Source organism: Phodopus roborovskii, unplaced genomic scaffold (assembly GCF_943737965.1).
Source record: "Phodopus roborovskii unplaced genomic scaffold, PHOROB, whole genome shotgun sequence".
Taxonomy (NCBI): domain Eukaryota; kingdom Metazoa; phylum Chordata; class Mammalia; order Rodentia; family Cricetidae; genus Phodopus; species Phodopus roborovskii.
In genome coordinates this window covers 22,047,183-22,066,769 of record NW_026126588.1, presented here as the reverse complement: position 1 = coordinate 22,066,769, position 19,587 = coordinate 22,047,183, and positions in this window count along the sequence as shown.

Below are 19,587 nucleotides of genomic sequence, written 5' to 3'. Positions count from 1 at the left end.
GTCTGCCTTTGAACTGCTTAAGTGAAAAAAAGAAGGGGAAAAAAAACCCCAAACACCTTTATGACATGAGGGTGAATGAAAAAAAGGAAATTAAAAAAGGCAGACATGACTTCCCTTTGGCATGATGGAGGATTATTTTAATATGTCAGAGTGCGTAGCCAGAGGCAGAGACATCTGGGAGAGTCCAGAGGGGGCATGGCCAGCAGACTGAGCTGTCCCGTGTGAGGAGAGATAAAGAGGCAAGCAGGAGATCTGAGAGCCTAGCAGCCAGGAAGCTGGATTGCATAGGGAGGAGACTTTGAGGGAAGGGTAGCCCAGCCCCTGGGCTGGAGAATTCAGGACAGGGGTCAGGATTCACGTCCACCTGCTGTAACACGTGGGGACTGAGGGTTGCTGGGAGAAACTAGCAGTCATGCCTGCTTTGATAGGTTTGATAGGCACATCAGTTAACCATTTGTCCCAGGTCTGAGCTCTAACAGAGGGTCAGCAAGGTGGCCTCAGCGGGTAAAGGCACTTGTCATCAACCCTGGCAATCTGTGTTTGATCTCCACAACCATCGTACCCTCTGACCTCCACACGTGCACCCTAGCACGCCTTTGATCCCAGCACTCGGGAGGCAGAGGCAGGCAGATCTCTGTGAGTTCGAGGCCAGCCTGGTCTACAAATCAAGTTCCAGGACAGGCTCCAAAGCTACACAGAGAAACCCTGTCTTAAAAAAAAAAAAAAAAAATTGAAATGAAGCCCTTCACCCTGGCTTGTGAGGCTCTGGGATGTAGGCTTAGCTGGGGTGAATCTGAGTACTGTACTGTGGGAGCTAAGAAACTGAGTAATATAGCTGCCCAGCCCTCCCTAAGAAGAAGGCTGCATGGCCTGAGACAATGTGAGAGAAATCAGTCCCTGGACTAACCCTATGAGCCCTGAGGAATACTTAGTTATTGCTGAGGTCCCAGTGCACATCAGAGACTGGAGAACAGTAGACGAGCTTGTTTGTTTGTTGTTATTCTTTTAGAGGGAGACATATCTTTGGCAAATAATCAAGTTAGTTTCGTACTTGATACGGTTGAGCATATCTTCCAATGCTCAATCCTCCTGTCTCGACTCACCACCATGCCCAGCTTCATCTTGGGTCATTCCAAACCACGCACTTCTGAGAATATCTGACATAGCAGTTCACTGTGAGTATATAAGAATATCCAACATATTAGTGAGGGGATCTCTGAGTGTCTAATGAGACGAGAGCTCGGCCATTCGAGGAAACTTCTTTTGTGGATATAAGGGCTGACATCTCCGCCCTGTATGGAGGACTAGTCCAGCCAGACATGGGACATGTGCATGCTCAGCTTCAGTACTGTTCCAGGAGAATGGAAAAAAGAAGTCAAAAAGAGGGTATGACCGCTTCTAGGTATGGGGGGTGGAGGGGAAGGTTTGTCACGCATAGGGGAGGGGAGAGCCAGGCCAAGAGGGCAAAAGAGGACCAGCCTAGTCCAAACAGCTGGATTATATAGGGAAGAGATGCTGGGGGAGGGGAGCCCAGCCCACTCTCTGGGCCCAGAAGGACCTCTGTGAGTTCAAGGCCAGCCTGGTGTACATAGCAAGTTCCAGGACATCAGGAATCCACTTCTCTAAGGACTAGTGGAGTGGGCTATTCGTTTATGTGGTGCTGGGTGCGTAGTAATCTCCACATCCCTCTCATTACAGCCTCTGCCCATTCTTACATCTGTCTTCTCTCCATTGATTTGCATGATTTTAAAAAGATTCTAGGTTTGATCCCTCTGTAAGATTTATGTATTGTTCCTGCCAGTACGTATTGATCTTACTCTCTTAATGGCTTCCTATAATTGTATTCCTGACTTCCTGTGGGCGCATCTAGTATACCAACATGCTATTTAAACCAGCCTCCTCACAGGAACTGGGGCTCCCTCCCTCCTTAGGGGACTCAGAGCATTTTACAGCTGTGCCAGTGGATCCAGGGCAAAGTGGCTGCGTATGCTGAGCTCATCTCTCTTGACTGATAACATTTGCCACTGCAGCCCATTGTAGTGACTGCCAGCTGAGCCACAAGCCCTAGCCCTTTGCTTCTGATTTCAGCTGCTATTTTGTTGTTATTTTATTTATTACATGTGTGAGTGTTTTGCCTGCATGCGTCTGGATACCACATACATTCAGTGCCAGTGGATACCAGAAGAGGGCGCCAGATCTCCTAGAACTAGAGTTGCCGATGGTCACATGCCTCAACGTGGCTCTGGGAATTGAACTGGGGTCCTATGGAAAAGCAGCCGGTGCTCTTAACCTGTAAGCCATCTATCGCTCCTGACCTTCATCGGGATTGGTTTTGATCCCACTGGATGTCCTACACCCATATGGAAGACACCCAACTCAGTTGAAATACATTTATTTCTCCAAGGAAAGATAGCTTCTTAATACATTTTCCATTGAATGCCACAGACTAGATATTGTGGTTTGGTTATAAGGTATTCCCTATATCCCGTCCCCCAAAAAAGGGTTGTGTATTGAAAGATTGGTCCCCAGCTGATGGCAGTGTTTTTGGAATGTTCTAGATAAGAATGTTTATCCTCGATGCTTTCTGTCCCACTCTCCTGCCTCCTGTCTGTTGTTTCTTTACTCTTTTGACTTTTTAGGGGTAAATCACACACAGAATACATGAATGCCCGGCCTTAGCTTGGCTTGTTTCTTGTCAGCCTCTCTTAACTTAAATTATCCCATCTATCTTTGGCCTTAGAGCTTTTATCTTTCTCAGTTCCTGTGTACCTTTCTCTCCTTACGCCATGTCTGGCTGGGTGGCTGGGTGGCTGGGTGGCTGGGTATCTAGGTAGCTGAGTGGCTGGGTGGCTGGGTATCTAGGTAGCTGAGTGGCTGGGTGGCTGGGTATCTAGGTAGCTGAGTGGCTGGGTGGCTGGGTATCTAGGTAGCTGGGTGGCTGGGTGGCTGGGTATCTAGGTAGCTGAGTGGCTGGGTGGCTGGGTATCTAGGTAGCTGAGTGGCTGGGTGGCTGGGTATCTAGGTAGCTGAGTGGCTGGGTGGCTGGCCGGCTGACCCCTGAAGTCCTCCTCCTTCCTCTTTTGTTCCCAGATCCCTTTTCCCGCCCAGATCCCCCTCATATTTCTCCTCTCTGCCCGCCAGCTCCACCTGTTCCTCTCCCCTGCCTCGCTTTGGCCTTTCAGCTCCTTATTAGACCATCAGGTGTTTTAGACAGACGGGCATAGTAACCCAGCTTCACAGAGTTAAACACATACAACGTAAACAAAAATAACACACCTGACAGTTGTATTCCCCAACACCTGTCCACCACTATGCGAACAGCTCTGTTCCACTAAGGCCTCCCTGCCCTGATGGACCAGCCCGTGTGAAAGTGTGAAACCGTGAGCCAAACCAGTTGCTTTGCTTAGTCGTTTTGATTGCATCTCTGCAAACATCACTGGTTAGTGTGTCGGGTAATTTTTTAATTAATTTAATTTTTAATCAATTAATTAATTTTACGTGCATGGGTATTTTGTTCACATGCATGTCTGTGTATTATGTGGGTGTCTGCTGCCTCTCAGTAGAGGATGTCAGATCTACATGGAGAGAGCAAACTTCTGAAATATTTCCTATGACACTTACACACATAGACACGCCATAGCACCTATGTGCCCACAAGCATACACACATAAATGAAAAATAAAACTTAACAAAAAGATTTCCCCTCTATACACACATTATACCTAATAAACATGGCTGTGCCATGTTAAAGAATTGTTTGTTGTTGTTGTTTGGTTTGGGTTTTGGTTTTTTGAGACAGGGTTTCTCGGTGTAACAGTCCTGGCTGTCCTGGAACTTGCTTTGTAGACCAGACTGGCTTCAAACTCACTGAGATCCGCCTGCCTCTGCCTCCCAAGTGCTGGACTAAAGGTGTGAGCCCGGCTCTCTTGGTTTTTATTGGTTGAGTTTGGGAAGCATTGGAATTACCTGGCTACAAAATTTAAGAGACAGCCATCTAATCCTGGAGAATTCTCATCTAAGACGTTTTAATGAAGTCCTAATGAAGGCCGTCCTCTCTCTGTGTTGATTCACACAGCAAATACAGTGACAAACAGGAATAAGGAGCGTTTGTCTTGGTCTTTTACAGGTGTCTTATACACAAAGAGGATTTTCTGGAGTTACAAACTCAGAACAGCACACAAAGCCACAATCAGACACCATCTCTGTACCTGCGTGCTGTTTCTAACATATTTGGTCAGGGAGGCTAGTGCTCTCAGGGTATTGCTGCTTCCTGTAAATGGTCTTAGACCTGATTACCACATCACACACACACCACACACACAGCACACACACCACACACCAGACACACACAGCACACACAGCACACACACCAGACACACACAGCACACACACCACACACACCAGACACACACAGCACACACACCACACACACCAGACACATACCAGACACACCAGACACAGCACACACACCACACACATACCACATACACACCACACACAACGTACACACACCATATCCATACCATACACACACATCAGACATGCACAACAATACTACACACCACATACATACCATATACACATACCACACACACAGAGCACACTCACACCATACATCCCCCCCCCACACACACACACATACAATGTTCTAAGTCAGGGGCATGAAAGACTCTCAGAAGGAAAAAAGGACGTAATCCACTGGATCGTCTGAAGCATGGTAAGCATACCATGTTCTTAGAGGTCAGATGTCATGTGACCTCTGTGTTCTGAGCAGGCTGTATCCAGGATGTGAGCTGAGTGAGTATATAATTATAAATGATCTCAAAGCTCATTGCCAGCTTGGTTACAGGCTGGGTGAAAACTCTGACTTGTAAAGGCCACCTTTAAACGCCTTTTCTCAGAAAAATCATTCCCTCACGTATGCAGAAGAGCAGTAGAAAGTTGAAGCTTCTTGTTTTTATTTTTATTTTGTTTGTTTGTTTATTTATTTTGAGGCAGGCTCTCGGTGTCTTTCTGACTGGCGTGAAACTCTATGTAGATGGAAACCACCCAGCAATTCTTTAGAGTCTTTATTGAGCAGTTGCACACTCTGGTGTGTGTGTGTGTTTTCTCGTATCTTACAAGGTAGTAATTGAAATTGTTGTGTCTTGCGTACATGTGTGTACACATTTACTGTGCTCCTACTTTGAGATTTTTATATCTGGTGGGCTGAGATTTCTACCATTTTTTGTGGGTGGCTTGCTTCTGGAGATGTACCTCGGGCTTTACTTTCACGTGGATATTATAGTGTCATTTCTCTGTAGCTTTGTGATTATTGACATTGCATACCGTGTTGGGCTTGGGAAAGCCAATGAAAGCAACATCCAGGATGGTCTAACTGGTTGTTCAAGCAGCTGTGGTGCAAACAGGAAAGTGCTGTTGATGTGAGCTGTGCTATCAGTAACAGCTTCTGATACTAGCAGCTACCACGGGGCCAGGCAGCAAGCATTTGCTCGCCAAGCAGTCAGGTACAGGCATCGTGGGAATAAGAAGCGGTGTCGGGAGCCACAGCGCCCCCTTGTGGGTGGCAGCGCTCATACCTAGTCTTGAAAGCAATGCATGGGCTCAAAGAAGCTGCAGTGGTAACCCCAGTGCGCTCTATGCTGGCTGAGTGGCAGTAGGAAGTGTAGTGTCCCTATACGCTGCTTTGGTGGGAGAAGAAAGGCCTCTGCATCCCCTCCCCTGGCCTCTGCAGACCTCCTTTGGCCGTGCTTGCCTGGAGGGTGGTGGGTGCCACCAGTCACGGCATAGTGCGAGGCCCATTCGGCTTGTCTCCGCTCTGGCCTCAGAGGCCAAGTCTCCCGATTCTCCTCTCCTGGGTAGCATGTCCCACAGCACCCACCCTCCACCCACACACTCCTCCCCCCCCCGGACTGCGACAACTATCCCTTACAGGCAGGGAGTTTAAGCCGGAGTAACTTTGCTGGATCCGTTGGGTTCTCCAGGCAGCTACCCACTGAGCCTGTGCGGTGGGGTGTATAAGCAACCCAAACTCAGACGATAGTTTCTTTGTCCTCTGTGTACCACTCTGAGAGTGGCTGAGAGATGAGGCCTTTCCAAGCAAGAGTGGCTGTACAGATCGCAGCTTACCTCGCTGCTCTTTGGGTCGCAAGCCTGTGAGGACCGTGAAACTTGCTAGGAGCAGCGTTGGCTGGGACTCCCTTACCCCTCTCATCCCTAAAGAGAAGACGCCACTGGCTGTGGACAGGGAATGCTAGACTCCTCTCTCCCTCCCTCGGTCTGGTTTTTTGTTTGTTTGTTTGTTTTGAGACAGGGTTCCTCTGTGCAGCCCTGGCTGCTTTGGAACTTGTTCTGTAGACCAGGCTGGCTTTGACTCCGAGATCCACCTGCCCCAGCCTCTGGTGGATTAAAAGCGTGTGCCATCACTCACTATCCAGTGTGGCTTTTCTCTTATTATGCTGTATGCTGGATCTTACAAGCTCCTACTACCTTCCAGATTTCCAGTGTGCTCCCACAGCCACTCAGCTTAAAATGCAGCTGTACGCTTGTTATTTTGGATGATGGTTTGGCTTCTTATATGCTAGGCAAGCACTCTACACACTGAGCTACCCCTTAGTCCTGTTCCTTGTTTGTTTCTGTGAGTTTTTGGCACCTGCTGCCATCTTGAAAGTCTCCTAAGTCACAATGAAACAGTATCTCGTCAAATGTTGCAGGTAGATGGTCCCCAGGAGCTGGGCATGGTGAGGGCCAGAGAGATCAGCATGACCGACCCTAAAGGCTCACATAATCGAGCTAGCTAGGAACAATGAAAGTAAGTGTGTGGAACAGCAAGAGTATGAGCTTGTTGCCCAATCAAACTGAAGTAGCAGTTGTGAGGGGCCCCTAAATCCAGTCTGCATGCCATTGTTAGTCAGCTCTGACCATCCACAGCTCAACTCTTGGTCTGGGCCAAGCCACAGCTTCCTGCAACACTGTTTCCTACCTTCTGCTGACCTTCTGAATTACAGGCTTCTTCCCCAAACCACCCAGAGACTGCCCACACCCACCCGCTTACTTGCCAGTGGCTTAACTGTTGCCACACCAATTATAATTTCTATACCTGGTGAATCCGGTAATTAGCAGCCCTCACCATGCAGTAAATACAGCTACCATCGTGTAAAACCACAGCGAACATCCCCCCCCCTTTCCATTCATGTGTATGTGTTTTACCTGCAGGCATGCCTGTGTACCATGTGTGTGCCTGGTGCTTGCAGAGGCCAGAAGACAGCATGGATCTGTAATTACAGATGTCGGTAAATGCAAACTGCTATGTGTGTGCAGGGAATCAAACTCAGATCCTAAACACTGAGCCATGTCTCCAGTGCTCAGACATCCATATGGTGCGTGCTCAGAGATCATAATCCAAGAGAGAAAGGAAGCAGTTAGGAATGCTTCTGGACACCTTGGGCTTCCTTCCCCAAGGAAAGTTTTAGTTGTATCGCAAAGAAGGAACACTTTGAAGGTGTGGTGATATGGAACTTTCCCCAAGGACTCCAGCCCGGCTGGCTCAGATACCCGTCTTCTCCAGTGCGAACCCAGTTCCCTGGAAAAGCTGCGCCTGGCTTTTTGAGTCTACAGCCCGATTAGAACTTGATGGTTACGGGGCCCTGCAGACAGCCTATATTATCTCGGGCTATCTTTTGTCCCTAAAACAGCTATTTGTCATCCTCATCTGTGTCTGACTGATCTAATGTCTGCTTCCCTTCCAGGTAAAATGCTGACAAAGTCTCGCTAAGCTCCAGCAACCGGAGGCTAAAGGTAATTGCAGATAGCACCTGGAACCTTTGCACGCACTGCTCCCGCTTGCCTGAAGAGGCCTGAGTGAGTTGATTTTGATTTTGAAGGCTTGTATGCAGGACCTTGTGCACGTTAGGCAATGCTCACCACTGAACCCCACACTCAGTAAAGCGTCGTTGGTAAACACCTTGGTTGTGACAGCATTTTGTTCTAAGACTATAGCGGAGTGGAACGTGCCACTTGGGTCAACCTGGATCCATATTCTTAGATTATGACCACTCAAATTTGCCTCAGAACTAGCTAGCCTCTTGCATGCTGGGACTATACTGTGTTCCACCCAGTCTAAGATTATGTCTTATTTGCTTTGGAGAAAGAGCTGTGTCAATATTTGAGGCTGTTTCCTTTTTTATTTTTGATAATTTGTTTTAACTTTATGTGCATTGGCATAAAGGTGTCAGATCCCCAGGGACTGGAGTTACAGACAGTAATGAGCCGCCATGTGGGTGCTGGGAATTGAACCCAGGTCCTCTGGGAAAGTAACCAGTACCCTTAACCAATGAGCCATCTCTCCAGCTCCGTGTGGCTGTTTTCTTGATGGTAGCTGTTCTAACTGTGGCAAACTGAAGTCTCACTGTAGTTTGTATTTCTCTGGCACTTAAAGATATCGAACATTTTCATGTGTTGGCTGCTTGTATTCTTTTAAAATACTATCCAGTTCATATACTCCGGTATGGATTGATTGATTGGGCTGTTTTGTTCTTGGGATGTTTAACTTTGCTTAGGGTATTAACCCCTGTTAAGTTTCAAACCCGGGTGCCTATCAAAGCACACCTGCCCATCAGGTTCTCCCAGCATCCCTCAGTCTCTAAGTTACAGAGCACTCCTGGCTGACACGCCCCACCCCCACCCCAAACTCTCCAGTCCTGGCCTGGACTATCCCTCCTCCCCGAGGCTCTTCCCTATGTAAGCCAACCAATTGGTTACCCGCCCTTTTGCTCTGTGGGCTGCAGCCCCTCGTCGCCCTCTCTTCCTTCTCCCTTACCCCCTCCCCCCCACATCTCCCCACACCCCTCCACACAGTCCAGCTCATTCTGGTCATGCCCACTCTGAGCTCTCCCGGATGTCCCTGCCTCTGACTATGCTCTCCCACACACCTACAATAAACCTCCTGCTCCACAGTACCTAGGACCTTTCCTTTCTATCTCTCTTTTCTTTCTTTTTATTCAGCCCGCCACCTGGGTGAATAGCTGAGGAGAACGGCCATTCTGTAGGCTGTCTCCTCCTCCTGCTGTTGCTCACTCTGTGTGAAGAACCTTTCCATCCCCTCAGATAACTAGTGTCATCAGGGTGTCTTTCTCTGAAAGACAAAAAAGTAAAGTTAAAGAAACCCCCCCCCCCCCAAATGAAGGACGGACTGACCTGGAAAGCTAACCCAGACCAATATCTGTTCCTTGGAATTTGCTAACTTCCCCTCACAAGGCCCTGAGATAAGAAGAATTCACACTGCCCCTCCTTTCCTGTGAGTCAGCAGGTGGTGAATAGGGTCCTTAAGAAACAAAGAGATAGTTGCACCTCCGGTTTGCCCAGACAAAATTAATTAGCACACCCTGAGGCCCTAAGGTCTGTTGACCCTAATAGCAGACCATCCGGCCTCCAATACTCAATGGACAGAGGGTTCCACCTCTCCCTAAGCTTGTGGGTTTGCCTTTAAAAACACCTGGGCCCAGGGGAGGGGGCTTCTCTCTAGCCTGCGTGCTGGAGGAGCCCGTTTGCACAAACGTTTCCTGTTCATTAAAGCCTCTTGCGTGTTGCAGCAACTGGACTGGACACTGAGTTCTTGGGGTATCGACCGAAACTGGGAGACTCCTCATTCTGAGGATCTTACATCTCTAGTTGTTGAAAATGCCACTCAGAAAGCTGCCTGTGCTTATAGCAGCAGGCCCAGGGCCTTGGCGGATTTTGGATCTATCTTCGCATGGGGGTAGACTTAGGGACCCAGTCTCAAACTTGCGCGGGGGAGGGGGGCCTTCCAGTTTTCCCAGCATCATCTGTTGAGGTGTTCAGGGCACTTTTGATGAGACTCTGACGACTGTGGCTGTTTATTTCTAGATCCTCTAGTCCACAGATCCCCATGACCAACACCTTCTCAAGATTGCTTCAGTCTGAGTCAGTCACCTGCCTGCTACCCCCTTTCAGCCTGCTCATCACTGAAAATTCAAGTTTTCCAGAAGAAAAACCCCGCTCAGGATATGCCAGTCCCTTGGAGGTAGGAGCCAGGAACCTTAACTCTGCCTCCCCAGTCTGAAGCTTTCAGGGATACAGGGATTTGTGGGATACAAAAAACGGGGTGGTTCGGGACATGGGGGAGCGCGAGACAACCTGTGACATTTGTGGGCATGGCCAAGCTCCATGGCATCTTGCCAGGTTAGTTGTCCAGAAGCCAGCAGCCCAGCCCACCCCCTACCCTGCCAAGCAAGGCATCTATTAAAGGTCACCAGCGTGTTTTAGCCCACCCCCACTTTGCATGACAAAGCAAGGTGTGCTTTAAAGCCCCTTAGGAGGAAGTCGGGAAGCAGAGGGAGGGATTGCACCCCAAGGCTGAAGAAAACAGATTTGGTTAATATGGGGCCTCTGGGGTAGATATTTGGGCTGGTGAATGCACGGTGGTGAGATGTGACACTCTGGCTGCCGCTGGCCTCCGGATGTGTTCTTGTCCGCTGCCCAGGTCACTGTTCTACCCAGTCCATTGTGAACCACGAGGAAGGCGAAGGGCAGGTTCCAGAGATTTTAATAATTCGCCACATAAGCAGTCCCCGATCAATTGGGGCTGCAGGATAAGGACTCGGGAGCCTTGTTTCTCCTGATAGCCCCGAGCAGGGGCAGAAGCCCGGTTTTATAAGCACAAAAATCATAAAGAGTTGTTGCCAAGTTACAGTTACAATTTTCACCAATCAGGACTCAAAGATTAGGGACTTTCCTTGTGTGTTCCATCATTGTCGACCGACATACAATGCAAGTCTTTCTGTGCAACCAATCAGATGTGTTTCTGCCTTCTATTGTCAGGAACAGCCACGGAGTTTCTACAGAACTAAAGGACATAGGGACTATTTCTGTGGTTTAGGGAGGGGTTTGGTCAGCCACTGGGAAGTTCTCAGCTCCCCTAGAGCTTGGGAACCTGACCTCTATTTCACCTACAGGCAAAATGGAGTCTGAAATCAAAATGGCAGCACTAATGCTAAGGTGGTTAGCTTTAAGTGTTTATTTGACAGAGCCTGGAATCATCTGAGAGGTGAAGCTGATCTATGCATGTCTGTCTGTAAGGCATTGTTTGGTCTCAGCACTTAGGAGGCAGAAGCAGGTGGATCTCTGTGAGGCCAGTCTGGTCTACATATGAGTTCCAGGCTAGCCAGAGCTACATAGTAAGTGAGGCTAATTGTTAGTTTGTTTTTTTTTAAAGAGAGTGTTTGCCAATGAATATTATATACAAAGAAAACTATAAAATTTCATGTGTCTACAAATGGTATATACATTTGTATAGATCTAGATGTCAAAAAATAAGTTTCTGGGAAATTCTCAAAATATTTCTGTGTAAATCAGTGTTTCCTGGAAGTTTGCAAAGGTATATCACATCAGTATAGTATTTTGTCACAAGAGAAATTTTGCACGATGCATGAAAATCATAACTTTACAACGATATAAGAAAGAAACAAAGGAAAGCTGTGGTTCTGGGGTGCTTATGCCTTTCTAGAAGATGGTTGCTGTAAATGACAGCCTTGACTCAAACTACACCCGGAAGGATCAGTGCTCGTCAGCGCCTCTGCGAAGGGCTAGATGCCAGAGCACAGTCTTCCCTCATCACAGGGACTGTGTTAGAAGACACCGCTCCCCTTCCTGTGTGTGGACCCTAACGCTGTTCCCATCCTAAGTGCCCATCACTGCAGCTGTAATTGCTAAGCTTTTGGTGGAGCACACCTTTAATCCTAGCACCCAAAGGCCCCTGTGTTGAATCGTTGGTCCCCAGCCCATGCTGTGCGGTGTGGCCAGTGGTGGAAAATACCGTGGCCTATTAGAAAGAAGTTAGATTACGGGATGGATGGGCCCTTGAAGAGGGTATTGGGGAGCCCCAATTTCTCTGCCACAGGGTAAGCAGGCCTGCTCTGTTATGTGCTTTCAACGTGATGTACTGAGCCGTCAAAGTCCTCAGGCAACAGGGACAGACGACCACAGACCATAGACCTCCGAAACCATGATGCAAGATACACTCTTCCCCTTTGTAAGTTGGTTACCCCAGGCATTTTGTCAGGGCAGGAAAAAAAAGCAGACCCGGAGCAGATTTCATCACATGGCTTAGGACGTCAAGCAATTTACAACATCTTAATACTTGTGAGAGCTCTCCTCTTAATATTTCCAAGCTGTAACTGACTAAATGTGCGTGAGCAGGAGAGAGCTGAAACTCGGACAAGGGCTTGTGACTGCACCGTCACAGCGTAGCAGTAGCAAGACCATCAAGGAGTTTAAAGCCTCCCTCCCTCTCCGCCTGCCTTCATCCCCTCCTCCAAATCTGGGCCACTGGGAGCTGCTACCACCTTACATGGGGCAGCAGGAAGCGAGGAGGCCTGGGGGCTGCTGTGGCCACTGCCTTCAGCTGCCTGGCTCTTCTTGGACCCACGTTCTCCAGCACTCAGTCCGTCGCTAAGGTGAGATGCCAGGATGTGGGCCCTCCCTGGAGTCTTGCACAGTTAGGTGTGCAGCGCTGCCCAGCCGAATCTTTGACTACGACTCATCCCTGCTTGATGGCAGCCTTTCAGTTTACTGACTCATTTCCCACCATCCCAAACAGAATGTTCCATGAGAACAGGGTGCTTCTTGTGTGTCTGTGTCTCGGTTACAGTTACTTTTTTTTTTTTTAATTTTACACCTCGATCTCAGTTCCCTCTCCCTCCCCTCCTCCCATTCCCCCTTCTCCTCTCCCACCCTCTCCCCACCCACTCCCCAGGGAGGGTGAGGCCTTCCAGGAGGGATCGTCAAAGTCTGTCAAGTCATTTGGCATAGGGCCTAGGCCCTCCCTCCTATCTCTAGGTTAAAGCAGTATCCCTCCATGGGGAATGTGCTCCCAAAGTCCTTTCGTGCACCAGGGAGACATCCTGGTTCCACTGCCAGAGGTCCCTTAGACTTCCTCAGTTAAATGTTCAATAAACAGCTGCAGAGTGGAGATGAATGGCCTCTCATCACAACTCAGGGTGTCCCTGCACTGGTTCATCCTAGGGCCGTGGCTCTCAGAGCTTGCACTTAGAGTCACCTGAGGAGCTTATTGGAGAAAACACCCCCAAGATTATTATGTCAGAATGGCGTGGGGCCCTGGCAGCTGGCGTTTTTCAAAGCCTATGCGTGTTCTCACCACTAGAGGGCAATATAAACTGGTACAATGCCACCAACCTAGCCCTTAAAGCCTAACCCTTAGCCACGGACAAATCCGTTATTTCCCTCTCGTTTATTTTGAAATTGGGCACAACGTATCAGCTGCCAGTGATGACTACTTCCAGCACGCAAATACCAACCCCCACACCCTACCCTCGAAGTTGGAATGCAGGAAATGTTTTTGAATGAAGTTTAGTTCCTCGAAATCCCTTTCCATAAACATTTTAGGGGTAGAAAACATAAGCATCACGGTGAAACGTTTCTCCAGGTGAGAACCAGGAGCAGAAAGACAAGTGTGCTCCCCTGACTGTGTCCCCTCCGGCTTTTCTTGCTCCCTAGCTCCTTCCTTTCTGTGAACTGTCTTCTAATTCCACACTGGCTGAGGAGCCTGGGCTGACAAGACCCTCCCAAAGCTCAAACGCCGACACCGTGGCTTTGGGGCCTCTGCCACATCGGTCTCTCTGCCACCATTTACAGATATGGGAACTTTTGCAATGTAAACACATGCCAGGCATGGTGGAACTCACCTTTAATCCCAGCACTCTGGAGGCAGAGTTCTGTGAGTTCAAGGCCAGCCTGATCTTACATAGCAAATTTTAGACCAGCCAGGGCTACACAGTGAGTCCCTGTCTCGAAACAAAGCAAGAAAGGAAGGGAGGGAGGGAGGAAGGGAAGGAGGGAGGGAGGAAGGGAGGAAGGAAAAAAAAAAGCAAAGTCGTAAACTTGGAATATCTGGCGGGAGAGGTGGCTAAGTCCCTCCTGATTAGTGCTGGAAGACCTGAACCAGGGGATTCAAGGTCCTCAAGTGAGCAGGGATCACAGTGCAATGTGCCCAGCGAGAGGCTCATTTGTGTAGTCACACCTCCTTTGATAGCAGAGTTAGGAGCATACCATTCAGCGGAGACGCCTGCTGCACGCACAGCCCAGCATGCCCCAGGTTATATAAATCACAACAATACTGTCTCCATGAAAACACTCGAGGAATTTCATCTACCCTAACTATTCTCTCGGAACCCAGGAAGGTCACAGGCATTCCTGAGCTCCTCCCCACATTTGTTGGCATTCCAAATTCCCTTCTCAAGAAATACCGACACGGGATGTTCCCATGCCCATGTCACAGATCCATTATATCCTCACAACTTTAATTCAGACCCCAGCAATCTGGATTTTTAAAAAGACCACCTTTTGTCTTAAACCAACAACATTAACAAGACACTCCAAGTGCCCAGCTTAATCTCAGCATTTAGGAGGCGGGAAAATAGAGTGAGGCCAGGCTGACCGTAAGGATTCAGGCATTAGGCTGGCTGCCCCGACAGAACGCACTCAGGCAGTGCCCTGGTCAGCTCAGGGTTCCATGGTTGCATAGTCTGCACTCAGGTGCAAAGATCCCCTTTAAAAGACAGACCCGCCCACCCACCCCCCATCCCACGCCCACGCATGCTCTCCTCTTTCCTGCTGTTTTCCTGGGGCTGTTTTCTACTCCTCTGTCTCTTTACCTCTTTCCTTCCCCCCCCTCCCCTTTCTAATGAAACTTCTCGCTGAAGCTCTGTCTGCCTGGCACGTTTGTCCCTCAGCCTCAGTCACCCTCGCCCGCCATGGGATCCGCCAAGGTCCCCACCACGGCACTGGCTACATAGTGTTGTTTTATCTCAGCAAACAAACTAACAAATGGTTTAACTAGAATTTGATCTCCTTGATGGAGAACCCAGTGGACAATTAATTACTCGGACTCTAGTTTGGGAAAGCAAGGTCAAGATGCCCCCAGCTAACTTTTCGCGTCTGTTAAACTGCTTGCTTGTGCAAAACATCTCATGTAGCTGCCAGTGAAATCACAGGATATAGAGCTTGCCTTTAAAAACCCATGCTTGGCACCACACTTGGGTCCCCAACCCCAGTGTAGTTCCAGCGAGCTGGAATAGACTTTCAACTGGCGACGGACTATGTCTGAGAGGCCGTCTCTGTGGGCTCCGTATAACAAAAGAGAGGGAGCCTATCCTGAAAAGGAAATCCGAGAGTCCCTGGGGGTCCCCCGTCCTAAAAGGTCAACCCTCCACTTCTTCCTGCGCTCAGCACGGGCTTCACTTGCAAGGGGCTGTCAATCTGGTGCAGGTGCCCACAGTGTCTGTGAGCTCATAGCGAGCCAGCCCTGTTGTGTCTAGAAGGTCTCCGTTCCTGGGTGTCCTCCATCCCCTCTGAGTCTTACCCTCTCTCTGCCTCCTCTTCCACAGTTTCCTGATCCCTGAGAGGAGCGATCTGATGGAGATGTCCCTTTTAAGGATGAATGTTCCAAGGTCTCTCGCTCTCTGAATGTCGTCTGGTTGCAGGTCTCCATATTGGTTCCTATGTGCTGTGGGGGGGGGGGGGGAGAAAGCTTCTCTGACGATGACTGCGCAAGGCATGATGTGTGAGTACAGCAGAATGTCGTCAGGAGTCATTTTGTTGCTGTGTCTCTTTAGTGGGACAGTAGCGTATGGATTTCCCCTAGGCCCCTGCTGGCCTATATAGTCCCAGGTTCTCGGTCACCCAGCAGCATTGGGTATAGGGTACCATCTCATGGACTTGGAGGCAGGCCACTCTTGTACATCAAAGCATTTGTAGCTGGGTTCGTGTCTACCTTTCTCCTTTGGCAGCACGAAGAATACCTTCTGGTACCACGGACACCAGTCCTTAGGGCTGTAGGTAGGCACCAGTTTTTTGTGTTTCTATGACCTGTGTAGGTGTTGTCTTCAGCAATAGAGCCTTATATTAGTTTATGGAGAGGCAATAGCCTGGGTCGTTAGGGGTTCCCATGAGACACCTTTGGCCAACAGCTTGATTATACGTAACCCATTCCCAGTACTGGGAACTTTATTTGGCAAGATGGGGCTTTGTATCCCCCTATTATTTGGCAATTTCATTTAGACCTCCTTCATGTGTGTATATCTCATAGAAGGCTTGTAGTGTAGGAGCTGGAGAGATGGCTCAGAGGTTAAGAGTATTGGCTGTTCTTCCAGAGGTCCCGGGGAGTCCGATTCTCAGCCAGCAAATGGTGGCTCACAACCATTTGATGAGAGCCGGTGCCCTCTTCTGGCGTGCAAGCACACATGCAGACAGAACACTATAAACACAGTAAATAAATAATAAATCTTAAAAAAAGAAAAGAAAGCGTCTGCTGTATTAGGGTCCCATATGACCTCCAAATGACCCTTAGTTTTCTTTACCCGTCCCTCCCCATGTTTTCTTCCTTGTTCCCCCCCCCCTCCTTCCCTGTTGGCCCTCCCATTTCAGTTCGGTGCTCCCTCCACCATCCGTAACTTTCTATTCTATTCCCCCCCCCAAAGGGGTCCCTCCCTCCCCACTAATCCTTTACTCTCTACCTAATCTCTGTGGCTACGTAGATCATCATTTGCTTACCAATGACTTAATAGCTAATACCCACATATACGCCGTTATTTGTCTTTCTGGGTCTGAGTTACCTCACTGAGGATTTTTTTTTTCCTCCTAGTCCCATTCATTTCCTTGTGAATCCCATGATTTCGTTTTTAAACAGCTGAGTAATATGTCACTGCACAAATATTCCACGTTTACTCATTCATCCATGGACGGTCATCTAGGTAGTTTCTAATTTCTGGCTGTTGTCAACAGATTAGCAATGAACACAGTTGAGCAAGCGTCTCTGTAGTTGGATGAAACATCCTTCGGCTCTATAGCTGGATACCAAGAGTGATATAGCTGGATACTGAGGTAGAGTTATTCCCCTCTTCATGAGGAACCACTACACTGATTTCCATTATGATTTTACAAGTTTACATTACTACTGACAATGGATGAGTGTTCCCCTTACTGCACATCCTTGCCTGCAATTGTTTTATTGATCATAGCCGTTCTGTCTGGTGTAACATGAAATCTCAGAGTAGTTTTGAATTTGCATTTCCATGATGAGTAAGAATGCTAAGTCTTTGTCTGCCATTTGAGTTTCCTCTTTTGAGAATTCTCTGTTGATATCTATAGCTCAGTGGGCTATTTGTTTTCTTACGTCCAGTTTTTTTTTTTTTTTTGAGTTCTTTATATATTTTGGTTATTAGCCTAGCGGTTCTCAGCCTTCCTAATGCTGCGACCCTTTAATATAGTACCTCATGTTGTGGGAGTCCCCAACCATAAAGTTATTTAATTGCTACTTCATAGCAGTAATGGATTATAAGTATACGATATACAGGATATCTGATAAGTGACCTCCCCCCCCCCCCCGCAAGGGGGTCGTGATCCTCAGGTTGAGAACCATTGCTCCATCAGATGCATAGTTGGTAAAAATAGCTTCCCATTCTGTAGCTTACTGCTTTGTCCAAATGATGATGTCCTTTGCTTTCAGGAAAACGGATCTATGTGGGGCCCTGCTCCCTTGACAGTTTGGTTAGATGAGGTGGCAGTTAGCACAAGTAGCTCCATGTTGGTTTGCTCTGGCGTGATGGGGCTCAGCACAAGCGCTCAGTCTGAAAAGAGCAGCGTCCCGTAGCTTCTGCTTTTCATCTCCCAGGCAGTGAGGAACGGTAGGAAGGGTTAGGGGTGCTAAGAACACTGGCAGCCAGCCAGCAGGAAACGGCTCCTATCCTGGATCCTGCTCGATTCAGGAGGATCCTAGGAGTGCTATGAGATTAGTTCCTGCTTGCCGTGGGAGAAGGGGGTCTGGCTGTGGGCAACATGACTTGTACAGGGCTGGCGGACTTCACGTCTACCTAGATGCTAAGATCTGGCCCTACCGTGGGCAGCTCTGTTGACAGCCACCTTTGACAGGCAGAACCCAGGCCACTTGCAGCTCAGGCTAGATGGCAGGAGCCTGTTGGAGAGGCTGGCAGGCCGCAGGCTGGCAGGCTGCGCTCGTGCCTGGCTGGTCCAGGCTGATCCATCCTTCCCAGAGCCTCCGATTCCAGGCGCGTACGTAGACCTTTCTATTTTTACCCCTTACCCCCCCTTCTTTTTTCACCACCCCCTGCCCAGTGGCTGGCACCGTTCTAGCCGATGCCACTTGATGCTCAGAGGCTTTAAATACACTGCGATGAAACATAATGGCAATCAGATGCTCCCGGCAGGGAGTTATCGATTTTCCTGTGTAAAATATTAACGTCTTTCAGTGCTATTTATGTACGTCATTAGAGCACAGATCACATGTCGTCTCCTGAGGTACTAACCGCATCAAGATCTATGTATCTTTCTGGGAAAACATCAAGATTTACCTTTGCATTACCTTTCCCTCTATTTTTTTTTACTACATATCCAGACACTAAATAATAGCAATATATGCAGGCTGGGCCTGTGGCTGTATCAGCTGCTTCCATTTTTTTCTGGTCTCCGCCTGAGCCATGTGTACATAGGGCATCACGCCTGTATTACTGTCCCACCGACCCAATTCTCAGGGGTCAGTTAGGGTCACGCCCTCTTGTTCTAGTCCAGTTGTGCTTCAGCTGAGATAAAAATCCGTGCGATCATTTGGCATGTGGCCCCCTGAATTGTTTCACATCACTGCTAGCAAGGCAAACACAACATCAGGGAAAGTGGCATTCCCTGTTGGATCACCGAGAGTGTACCACCTTCAGTTCAGGAGACAGCCAGGAGAAAAAGCCTCGGACTCCGAGAGCGTGTCTATGTTAACGTATGTGCCAATCCTGAAGCCACACGGGCCTCTACCACACTGCACATCTCAACGGTCCTTCCAGCTAAGCAGAGAGATCACAGTGCTTCTAGAGAGATGGCCCGCTAGTCATGGTTTATGTTTCTGGGATGAAGCATATGGCGGAAACCACTCAGGGAGGAAAGGGTTTATTTGAACATACGCTACCACATCCCATTCCAATCATTGAAGGAAGTCAGCTCAGGAACTCAAACAGGGGAGGAGCTGGTGTGAAGGCCATGGATTGCTCCTCATGGCTTGCTCAGTTTGCTTTTTTTTTTTTTTTTTTTTTTTTTATAGAAACCAGGACCAACTTCCCTGTGTTGTCCCCTCAACAGTTGGGCTCTCCTCCATCAATCAGTATTACTAAGAGAAAATGCCCTACAGGTCTGCCTTATCTTATTGAGGCATTCTCTTTTGTTTTGTTTTTGTTTTTGAAAGAGGGTGTTACTGTGTATCTCTGTCTGTCCGGGAACTCATGGCGATCCACCTGCCTCTGCCTCCCAAGTACTGACGAAAGGCGTGCCTCCCTAGACCTGGCACTGAGGAACTTTCTTAATGGAGGTTCCTTTCTCTCAGCTTGTATTAAGTTGACAAAAAAGAATCCGGCCAGCACAACAGGAAATATCAGCAGCTGAAATGTAGCCACAACATTCAGCTTACCAAGCACCCCAGCTTAGTGCCACAGCATACTATAGAGCCTGTCACGTTCCTGTGTGGTGGCAAGATCTGCAGGGTGCTGCACTCAC